Here is a 12,201-nt window from a genome sequence, read left to right on the forward strand (position 1 = left end):
ATGCTACCGAACTGTGGTATGCATAAATCACCAACAATTTCGGTTTGACGATGGTGACATGCGCAGAACGCTATGCTCACTCCACAGATATTCGTGCTCTATGAGCACAAAGAACGATCTTCCTGTTCATGTCATTACTGCTAGAGGTATTTAGTTTGTACACTAAATATGTCAGTGGCATGTAACATTGCTTTATTTCGTTGTACAGTTTTGCGGATTCTGATCCAAATTATTTCAAGCTACATGTGATTGTTTATTTCTCGGAGACTTTTAGTCAAAGAGAGACTGTGATATTTCTTGCGGCTGCACACCCGAAACTTAATGTAACCGTCTTTGTGCCGCCAAAACCTGAAGATTCACAGACTCCGTGAACTTTGCGGCTTTATCAATGGATCGTCCAAACTATAGGTCATCTGTTTTTCCTTCGAAAGCATTTCGCTGATAATTACCGGTACGCTTAACGTAGATGCAACATCGGCGTGTGCCACAGCCATAATGAGATCCAGATCTCAGAAACGTGAACGCCAAAGTTCCTATGAAAAGGTAAGTCTCGTTTTGTGGTTCTTGAATTCAGTGGCTGCTGGCCCAGTTCGTAGCGTTTTTCCGAAGTTTAATAAATACAACACATACACGTAACAGAGATTTTAGTCCTCAATAACATACCAAGTGATCAAAAAGTCAGTATAAATTTGAAAACTGAATAAATCACGGAATAATGTAGATAGAGAAGTACAAATTGACACACATGGTTGGAATGACATGGGGTTTTATTAGAACAAAAGAAAAAAAATACAAAAGTTCAAAAAAAAGTCCGACAGATGGCGCTTCATCTGATTAGAATAGCAATAATTAGCATAACAAAATAAGACAAAGCAAAGATGACGTTCGTTACAGGAAATGCTCAATATGTCCACCATCATTCCTGAACAATAACTGTAGTCGAGGAATAATGTTGTGAACAGCACTGTAAAGCATGTCCGGAGTTATGGTGAGGCATTGGCGTAGGAATTGTCTTTCAGCATCCCTAGAGATGTCGGTCGATCGCGATACACTTGCGACTTCAGGTAACCCCAAAGCCAATAATCGCACAGACTGCGGTCTGGGGACCTGGGAGGCCAAGCATGACGGAAGTGGCGGCTGAGCACAAAATCATCACCAAACGTCGCGCGCAAGAGATCTTTTACGCGCCATCTGTCGGAAATTTTGTGAACTTTCTTTTTTTTTTGTTCTAATAAAACCCCATGTCATTCCAAGCATGTGTGTCAATTTTTACCTCTCTATCTACATTATTCCGTGGTTTATTAAGTTTTCAAATTTATACTGACTTTTTGATCGCCCTGTATTACAATCTGCCAACGATGAAGTGACTTCTCGATTCCGCGACTGTAGAGGTAATGTGGTTTGGAGGCGAAGTACTCGTCATGTTTGGTGCACATTTTCATACGGGAAAGAAGTTCCTTGAAAGTTGCTTGAAAGAGAGAGGAAAGGTGAAAATGTGAGGGCACAAGATCAGATGAATAAGGTGGATCCGGAATGGCTTCCCAATCCAACTACCGTAAATTGATTTTTTTCAGCTTAGCAGAATGCGGGCGGATGTTATCGTGGAGTAGCATCACTTCACGCAGTCTTCCTGGACGTTCTTTTTGGACTGCGTCTGCAAGACGTCTCAGTTGCTTACGATAACTGGCACCAGTGATGGTTAAACCTCGGGGAAGCAATTCGTAGTGCACTACACCGCCGCTGTTCCACCACATACATAACAGTATATTTTATGGAGGTGCGCAGATCTTTTTACAGGGAATTGCTGATTTTTTTGGAATGAATCATTCTTTTCTTTTCCTCATGTCAGCATAAAGACGCCATTTTTCGTCAATAGTGACGATACAGGATAAGAACGGTCGGGTGTTATTCATGAGCCAGCTGATGAATAGCAGTAAGAGATGCACATATGGCCACCTGCTGGTTTTTGTGATTTTGGCTAAGAGCATGTGGTACTCATACACCCGATTTTTGAGCTTTTTCCATTACATGCAAATGTTGCACAATGGTGGAATGATCACAGTTCATGACGTGGATCATAGTGGATTAATGCGTTTAAACGATCTTCCTCAAACCCCGAAAGTCTTTCTGAGTGTGGAGACTCACTAATGTCGATCCACCGCAAAGCGAGAAAATCTTTTTCTTGCCGTGCCCTGCCCATTGACATTACCCCCATATACAGCGCAAATGTTTCTAGCTGCCTTCGCTGCTGTCTCCCCTCTGCTGAACTCAAACACAAGAATGTGTCGGAAATACTACCACTTCCCCACTTGACATACCATTTTCTACCGTCCACAGCTCCATTAACTACCTCCAAATGAGAAAATGATAACTCAGATAGCAACAGCGATCAACAAATGAAAATGACAGTTGATAAATAAACCAACAGCAACCGGAATACCAATATGCAAAACAAAAAAGCTACGAACTTACGCACCAACCTAATAGTTTGCTTTATTTATGTTGTATGATTACAAAATTTCATAAGGCTACATTTCGACCATCACTTAATGTACCTTTAATTTATCAGTGGCACAATCTCAAAGAGGGAAAGACTGAACTTGTGACGTTGGCATTTGATTGTACATACCATTTAAAGGTACACATATACTTTGCTGCTGCTACTGGCGAAAATTATGGCGTTGCAGGCCGATGGAAACTCGTTTTCCGGTGAACGGCGGGTCATATCAAAGCCCTTCAATCCAGATTTAGATTTTCTGTGATTTCCCCAAATCATTTAAAATAAATGGAAACTTTCTTTGCAAAGGTACGGTTGATTGCCTTCGCTAGTCCGAGATCGAGCCCCATGTCTAATTATCTCTTCCTTCCTTACTCGCAATCGCAATTTGATCATACCTGAGTATCCACGGAGAGAGAATGTTATTACAGTTCAGCAGACACGTAGAAACAGTGACAGTCTGAAAGTGGTACGAACAATTTTACACCAAAGGCTGCATTTGCTATAAAGGGACGAACTGCCCATTCAAGTGTCAGGGAAGATATACACTGCTGGAACGTGTGGAAGTTTCTAGTAGAGCCTGAAGCCTATTGAAGTCTTTTGGCTTTTCATCTCTCCAACAATGTTAGGCTGTTTGTATAGTTCTGTATTGTTGAGTCTGTTCCATTAGTTGGATTCTGGACTGGTGCATATATTTTCCTGAGGACCTTTCTCTCGAATGTAAGCTGTCGGTTATGGTCTTGTTTCCAACTGCTGCTAGTTTCAGAACCATGTAGTACCACTGGTACTATTAGTGTTTTATAAAGCCTTATTTTTAGTTTGTGGGATATGCTTCTAAATTTTAATAAAGGGGTCGGCAAGTAATTTTAGATGGGTTACAGATACTATTGAAAATTTTTATTGAGGCCCAGAAGAAGGACCTCCAATTCCTTATTAATTTTTTGTTTTAATTTTTACTCACAAAAGAATACGAAATACAGTAGACAGATATATCTGTATTGAAAAATCCAGAAAAAACGAATATTCAGTACCATTTTTTAATTTTAGTTTTCCCTTACGAAATATGAAATACAATAGATAGGCATATTTGTATTAAAAATCAATGTGAGAAATTACGTTTGCTGTCTTGAGCCAGTTTCTTAAAGTTAGGTTCTCGTGGGAAGCAGCATGTGCGAATAGTGTCTTCAAGGTGGGCTGCCGTTACTCTTGAGCGATACTTTTTCTCCTAAAAATTAGTCTTTGACAATGAAATTTCACAAATATATGTGTAACCAATCACAGTTGCCAGGTATACGGCTAATTTCTGCAATTTTCGTATTTTTCTGGGACATATTTACTTCAAAATTCTTGAGCGGATGCAGTTTTATACGTTTGCAAGTAAATGTCCTCCTGCAAGTCTATTATCTCCATTTGGAGTAAAGGCTTGGAAAGGTAAAACAACTTCACGGTTACATTCGTCCATTCTGAGGCTGGAGAAACTTCAAAGGGTGATTTTAAGAATCGCGACCGCTTCTCTATCTCTGAAAAGTCTAGGAATATTGCTGCAAATTCCTTCTTAAAATATGACATAATTTTGAGAATTTCATAGTTATTCATATATTCAGTATTGTTAGAAAGTGAAAAAAAATTCTTGATTTGCAATTTGTTTTTCAAAGACATACGGCTTCCCACGGAAATAAGACATCAGATCACATATTAATTTGCTTTTCTTTGTATCTTGGTATTGAGTGCATTTAAATTTTTAAGAATGTCTTTCAAGAAAGCCACGGCTAGCGTACTGCATTCGTTTTCTAGGAGCTCCAAATGGTTTCTTGCTTCTTGTGAGTGCAAGTTTTCTTAGAAGAAGATTACTTCTTCTTTTGTTTCCCACAAACGTTTAATCACTTGACCTTTTATTAGCCAACGAACATTGTTGTACAGCAGTATGTCAGAATGCGCTGAATCACATACAGAAAGAAACTCTTTGAACTGTCTGCACCGAAGAGCAGAACCATACGTTATAAAATTAATCAACTTGATCAACCTGTTCATTACTTCATTCAGAGTCACGCTAAGTTTTGCACAAAGGGTTGCCTGGTGAATTGTTCATTGATAAGTTAACAGCCCGGCATTCTTACCTTTGATTCTCAAAAAATGGTTCAAATGGCTCTGAGCACTATCGTACCAGAGGTCATCAGTCCCCTAGACTTAGAACTACTTAAACCTAACTAGCCTAAGGACATCACACACATCCATGCCCGAGGCAGGATTCGATCCTGCGGCCATAGCAGCAGCGCGGTTCCGGACTGAAGCGCCTAGAACCGCTCGGCCACAACGGCCGGCCTTTGATTCTCTTTTTCTTTGCCGACCATCGCCAGGACCCCGTCATTTGAAAGAGACACCATTTTATCATAAATAATGTTAGATTTTGTCGTGAAGTCATCAAAAGTCTTCTATAAATCTTCTCCGCGAATCTTACCTTACAACGGCAATATTGTTAGCAGTTCTTCCCTAAATTCTTTACTTTCAATATCCAAACATCGCACGAAAATGGACATTTGTTCTTCATCAACAACGTCCTGTAATTCATTTAGTGCTATGACGTAGCTAGGCGCTTACTCTGCAGAAGTTCGAGCAAACTGCTTTTATTGTCAGCAGGCAAATTGTTGACCCTTCTTCCATTACTTCTTACCGACAATGGAATACCTTGAATTGCGGAAACAAATTACTTTTTCTCTTCAAAAGAGCCACGGCACTTCCAACATTCAACTGTTTACTATTTATAGGTCTGAAAATGGCTTCTGGTTTTTAGCGAGCGCCCAAAACACAAGCATCGCTGCTTCTGCAGATTTTTCTTGCTGGCTCGTAGCGCTAGTTAGGAAAGTTGTGATTTTTTTTTGTAGTAATTTCTCTTGACGAGCTACCCGGAGGAAAATTTGTATGGAACTGCTGATGAGTTGATTCATAGTGTCGCTTTAAATTGGCAATATCAACAAGAGCGACAGTTCTTTAGCATATGAAACAAACTGGAACGGATCCAGGCCTATCAGGCAGCGTAAAACGATACTGTTCAGTGTACTCAGTCAAAAATTTCCTATTTTCACTATCAACTTTACGCTTTTTAGGATTATGTCGATGCAAAAGAAACAATATAAGCCTCGATAATAACCGAAGCGCTCCGTGCAAGATCGCAATAACTACCGATGAAGTGGCGGTAATATTTGTGTACTTTATTTTGATTCGTTTTTTATAAAAAATACCGGTACCCGACACCCAACACTTGCCAACGCACCTCACAGGAGCTACTTCCGTGTCAAAATGTATGCTGCCGCAGATCAGAGGAGCTGCACCGCAAAGGAGCCACTTCGATGCCAAAGATCGCCTCCAATGGGTGAACTCGCCCGAAGTTTCATGAAGTAGTTTAAGCTATCATTCGAGTTAAGAGCACAGAAAATGGTGTTTAAATGAATAGATCTTCTCCGATTTAATAGCGGTTTCGGAGGTTGCCAGGGCCGGAAATTCATTTATAAAGTTTCCTTGTTCACTAAGTAAAATTCTTGTGTTGCAATTCGTATGTGCAGAGCTTTTATGTGGATCGACATAATATACTGCGCCGGCCGGCCAGCTTGCTCCCTTCCGCTCCCGCTCCTCAAAGCACTCATCTGCGCTGCTCAGTATAGCAATTGTGTATTCAGTCTGCCTATGACTAACCATTTAGAATTCTAATTATTCGGCAGTTAATTGTACACTACTAGAAAAAATTAAAAGGGTGGTGCTCAAACGAATTACTTTTTTAAATAATTTGAGTACGTAATTTATACTTTCAAAATATTTTTGGCTGGCCAGTTTTTGAGCTTCCGCTATACGGACCTGGACCGTGGTCCGCCAGTTGCCGAACAGTGGGAGAGTAATTGCATCTGTTTCCCGCCTTCAGTCTTGTTTTTATCTCTGCTTCAGTTGATGTTGCTTCAATAAAAATTGATCTGTGATATAGTTCACCGTCAGAGCTTGGAAGCTATGGACGTTTCTTCCTGTGGTCATGTACTCGTTCTTTTCAGTGCTAATTTGTAGCCCGAACTTCGACACCACTAATTCCAAAATCTGAATACTTCTTTTCAATTCTTCTTATGTGTGTGCTATTAGTACGCCAGATAGGTTATATTTTCAAAAATGTGGTCCGTTGTTGATCGTGCTGTTTTGAAACCTCTTTGGTTCTCTCCTGTTATTTCTGTCTAGTAGGAAATTTGAGAAGATCCTGTAGGGGATGCTGGGCAGTGCTGAGCCCCTATAACTGTCACATACTACTTTTCTTAGATATCTTCTCTTTGCTTTCCTTAAAGTGGCCTGTGTTCGCGCTCGTATTTCTTCGAACTTTCGTTTTTCTTCTCTCTACATTTTACTTTTTACCCACAGTAATTTGGCCTGCTGTCTCACTCGGATATCTTCCTGACATTCATCACCAAACCATCCTCGTTTTACCTTAATTCGCTTTGGAATCTCTTCTTTAGCTGTTTCTTTAATTAACTGCATATGCAATTACCTTCTAATTCTGATCAGTCTTGGTATCTACTTCCTCTTTGCAGTTACAAAATCAGAAGGGAGAAAGAGTCTTTAAAAGAAGTAGCAGTGGATCTAATACAAACAACTGATTTGTCGAACTTTTCTTTATCGTTTACGGAGCTGGGTGCGGGGAGCACTGATAGAAAGGTTCGTACATCAACTGCCATGGGCAGAAGAATGCTGTGTTTGTGGGGGAGGGGAAGATAAGCTGCACATACATCGCACAATGATGGTACCACATGCTTATTATGTGCTTCGTACTGAGTATCAGCATTAAAGGGGAAATGTCATGTGGAAGTGGTTACACTAAATTTTTTCGTGGAACTTCATTATTGACGTGTTTGATATGAGTGTTGACAGCTACAAATTCCATATTAGTTCCCAACAGCTGCTTTCAGTGACAATGTTAATTATTTTACTCACTTCATGCTGCGATCTATCAAACCTCCTATGAGAAATTGTAGCTCCCTATGACGGGGCCTGAGTTGCTCCATCACACATTTCATGTTAAAAGTAGCAAGTCCAAGCGTGCAATACCAGGGTTGCATTTACGCGCAGGTTGTCTACATCACAAAGGCACCCTTTCAAAAAAAGTCTTTATTTTAATGATGTGATTTGGACACTTTTGTAATCGAAACAGACGTAGACGTTATTAATTATTTGTACTTGAGTTGGCGTAAGTTGCTCCCTGACCGTTGCAATGGGCTGGGCGCAGCCTGCCTCAACCAATAACGTAACACGATTTTGTAGATGTCTCTATGACGACGCTTCATTGTTGTTAGAGCTCCGTAGAAGGTTACTGTTTCCGCCTCCAGCCTTTAGTCCACCACAGCTGAAAGCTGGCAACAGCCCTGCGAGTCATCAGGAACATCGTCTCGACTATAGTGTGGAACTTTTCGGTTGTTTCAGCGGACAGCTGATATGAATTAAGTCAGCATTCACATCTCCACGTCAAATTCCCAAAGGGGCCCACTCTAACATTTGGCACTTCTATTGGCAAAACCGCTAAGGCTCATATGAATGAATGCTTAACGGGTTTTTTTCAGTTTGAAGCGACTTTGATTTTTAGGAAAGCAGATTTATTTGATCCGCATTTCATCGAAACTAGGTGCCAGAAAATTTTTCACTACTTTACATACGACACATAATCTTGAGCTCTTGAAGCTGGGGAAAGCTATTTCCCGGTAGTTTTATTAGCTAACGAGATAATGTGGGAAACATACAAGATGAAGTATGATCGATATTGCCTGACGTAGCTTACTAACTCATGACGTCATCGCCAAGTCTTGCCGCAACTGAGACCATTTTAACGGGAAATTTGAAAGTGAAACAAACACATGCAATTACTCTAAATGCGAACACATTTTTCCGAAAATTATTTTTGTTCGTTCTAATTATGCTACCAACAAACTGGAGACAAGGCAAACAATTTCTCAGTATCCATATTGCAACATTATGACGGCTGTACCTGTCATAGTTGTGCAATACCGAGAATTAGCATGGCGGTTGTACCCTATATTGTGAGCGAATGACAATGAAAAAAGAAAGTAGAGCTATCACTGTAATGACAATTTTATATCTTTTTGTAGTAATCTATAATTAAGGACGACCATAAAATCTATATTAATAAACAACTAAAACGGTCACACAGCTCCAGTTACAGGTTGCCTACCTAATAGCTTCCAGGGAAAAAAAAAAAAAAAAAAAAAAAAAAAAAAAAAAAAAAAAAAAAAAAAAAAAGGATTTTCAGTGTTTCATGTAATTATTGACGGAATTTAAAATGTTTTCTGAATTTACGGATTATGAGGCATGATCTTAACGTTATTAAAGTTAGTCTATGTCGATCTAAATGTCTTGAGGCTGTGTAACTCATGGCGCGCAGATTAGCCGGATTATACTCATCCAGCGTTTGATAATTACAGCACTCACCGATTTCCAACAAATTTTAAACACAATTCCTAATCTTTCTAGACTTTTCTCGATTACAGCCCCACAAAATAATGAAAAAATAGAATTTATCTCTTACTGAATGTGGTAAACCTTCGACATCAATCATGACGTTTCAATTTATTTTTTCTTTCTTGCTATTTTTTTTCGCTACCAATTTCGTAGACAATATCAACATATAGTACTGAAGGTACCTAAAAAGTTAAATCATACACTGAAGCGCCAAAGAAACTGATATAGGCATGCGTATTCAAATACAGAGATGTGTAAAAAGGCAGAATACTGCGCTGCGATCGGCAATCCCTGTATAAGACAATTGTCTGGCACAGTTTTTATACCGGTTACTGCTGCTACAATGCAGGTTATCAAGATTTAAGTGAGTTTGAACGTGGTGTTATAAACGAACGAGGGGACACAGCATCTAGAAGGTAGCGATGAAGTGGGGATTTTCCCGTACGACCATTTAACGAGCGTACCGTGAATGTCAGGAATCCGGTAAAACATCAGATCTCCGACATTGCTGCGGTCGGAAAAAGATCCTGCAAGAACGGATCCAACGACAACTGAAGAGAATCGTTCAACCTGATAGAAGTGACCCTTCGGCAGTTCGCTGCAGATTTCAATGTTGGGTCGTCAACAACTGTCAGCATGCGAATTATTCAACGAAACATCATTGATATGGGCTTTCGGAGCTGAAGGCCCACTCGTGTACACTTGATGACTGTTTGTCACAAAGCCTTACGTTTCGCCTGGGCCCGACAACACTGAAATTGGACTGTTGATGGCGGGAAACATGTTTCCGGGTCGGACGAGTCTCGTTTCAAATTGTATCGAGCGGATGGATGTGTGCGGGTATAGAGACAACCTCACGAACCCATCGACCGCGCATGTCAGCAGGGGACTGTTCAGGCTCTGTAATGGTGTGAAGCATGGGCAGTTGGAGTGATATGGGACCCCTGATACGTCTAGATACGACTCTGACAGGTGACATGTACGTAAGCATCCTGTCTGATCATCTGCAATCATTCATGTCCATTGTGCATTTCGACGGACTTGCGCAATTCCAGTAAGACAATGCGACACGCCAGACGTCCAGAATTGCTACTGAGTGGCTCCAGGAACACTCTTCTGAGTTTAACCACTGTCACTGGCCACCAAACTCCCAAGACATGATCATTATTGAGCATATCTGGGATGCCTTGTAACGTGCTGTTCAGAAGAGATCTCCACCCTCTCGTTCTCTTACGGATTTATGGACAGCCCTGCAGAATTCATGGTGACATTGCCCTCCAACACTACATCAGACATTAGGCGAGCCCATGCCACGTCGTGTTGCGGCACTGCTGTGTGCTCGCGGATGACCTATACACGATGTACCAGGTTCTTAGGCTCTGCAGTGTACTACTACACATAGTTCGGGAGAAAAACTAGTTTCTCAGAAAAATGTGAGTATTGTAGTTCTCAGTATCGGTTGTATAAGTGTTTACACCCATAAAGAACTGTATTGGTAGGTAGTTCTCGTATGATTCGTACTATGATTACTGAATTAAAAAATAAACAATGGTGTCATTATAATTGAATAAGAGATACTATTGATAGATTTAGCAAAGAGTTTCATAACTTATTGTTTATAACTTAATTGTTGTTGGTATTTCCGAATAATTTAGCGTCCAAAGTATTTAACTGCTTTAAGCTACACATGGGAGTACGGTTCTTTTAAAGAATACCGGGTGAATGCCGGTTTACTGGAACAAACTGACCACCATAAAAAGAATGGAATTTAAAAGCGGAAGTGCCAAACGAAAATTCTTTTCATTTTCTCAAATCTTGTCGGTTCATTAAATAATAAATTATGTAGTAAAATTTTATAGAATTAAATAATAAACCTCGAATGCTGCGTTATAGGTTTTCCGTTCGAAAATTTCTATAAAATGCTCTTTTAGCCACAAAATTTCCCCTAGCTAGGACTGCACCAGAGGTTCAGCCTAGAGGTCTGGAGATCTGTGCAACGGAACATTCGATACCTACCGTAGTGATGACTACAGTCCTACAATTCTGATGTTGTTAGTATCAGATTTGTAACGTCGGCAATGACTGCACAAAACACTAGTGGCTCGGAGTCATCCGCCTTCTGTCGATTCAGTTTGGCAGTTAGTGAAACTGGTACACTAAGTGCACTCTAATGGCTACTTGTCAGTGCAAAACTGTTCCAGGCTGTTCTATCTCAGCAAAACCTGATATGTCTGAAATAAAAATCGAACCCTGGACCTCCACGTCAGCAGGCAGCAGTGCTGACCACTACAGCACACAGGCTTGTATCACCCCAGGTAGAAAACAAAAAATGAGGCGTGCTCGACCTGACATCGATTCGTACAAATACTTACTCTAGCTCTAATGAGTATTGTGTGTATTACCTGATTCACTTACACTGCAGAGTGATGACTCGTTTAATTTGGATAATCAGATCATTTGTCACGTATTTGCAGGTATGCACCAACTAATCTTTCCTCAAAATGCTCTGTAGTATCCTGGGAGATGACTCGAAGTGAACGCGTATAATAATTTCGGTTGACAGATATATTTATATTAGTTATCGTGTGTGTTCTGTAGTTTTAGACGTTAGAGGGCCCACCGCATTTTGTTTGTCTTTTCTGTGTTTCGGTACATGTTGTAAAAAAATTGTCAATGTAAGTAATTATGTTGACAATTTTCAATAGCTGTGCCAGGCTGTGTTCTCTATGGAGAGAACTGTACTGCCTGTGAGGCATAGATTGATTTTCCAACGAGAGGACCCACCAGCGTGCGCTGCTTGTGGCGCACGGCTTGAATGACACATGTCCAAGGAAATCATCCAGTATGCTCACGAGACCCAAATTCATCGTTTGGCACGTGGCTTAATATCTACTTTGAGTGACGGAACACTAAGTGTCAATGGCTTTTAAATTTTCATCTGTCTTCCAGTTGTTATCCACAGTACTACTAAGGTGCATTTACATCGAAGTGACGAAAGTCGTGGAATACCTCCTAATATCGTGTCGGGTCTTCTTTTTCCCGGCGTAATGCAGCAACTCGACGGGGCATGGACTCAACAACTCGTTCGATGTTCCCTGCAGAAATATTGAGCCATGCTGCCTCTATAGCCGCCCATAAGTGCAAAAGTGTTGCCGGTGCAGAATTTAGTGCACGAACTCACCTCTCCATTATGGTACATAAATGCC

Source organism: Schistocerca americana, chromosome 4 (assembly GCF_021461395.2).
Source record: "Schistocerca americana isolate TAMUIC-IGC-003095 chromosome 4, iqSchAmer2.1, whole genome shotgun sequence".
Taxonomy (NCBI): domain Eukaryota; kingdom Metazoa; phylum Arthropoda; class Insecta; order Orthoptera; family Acrididae; genus Schistocerca; species Schistocerca americana.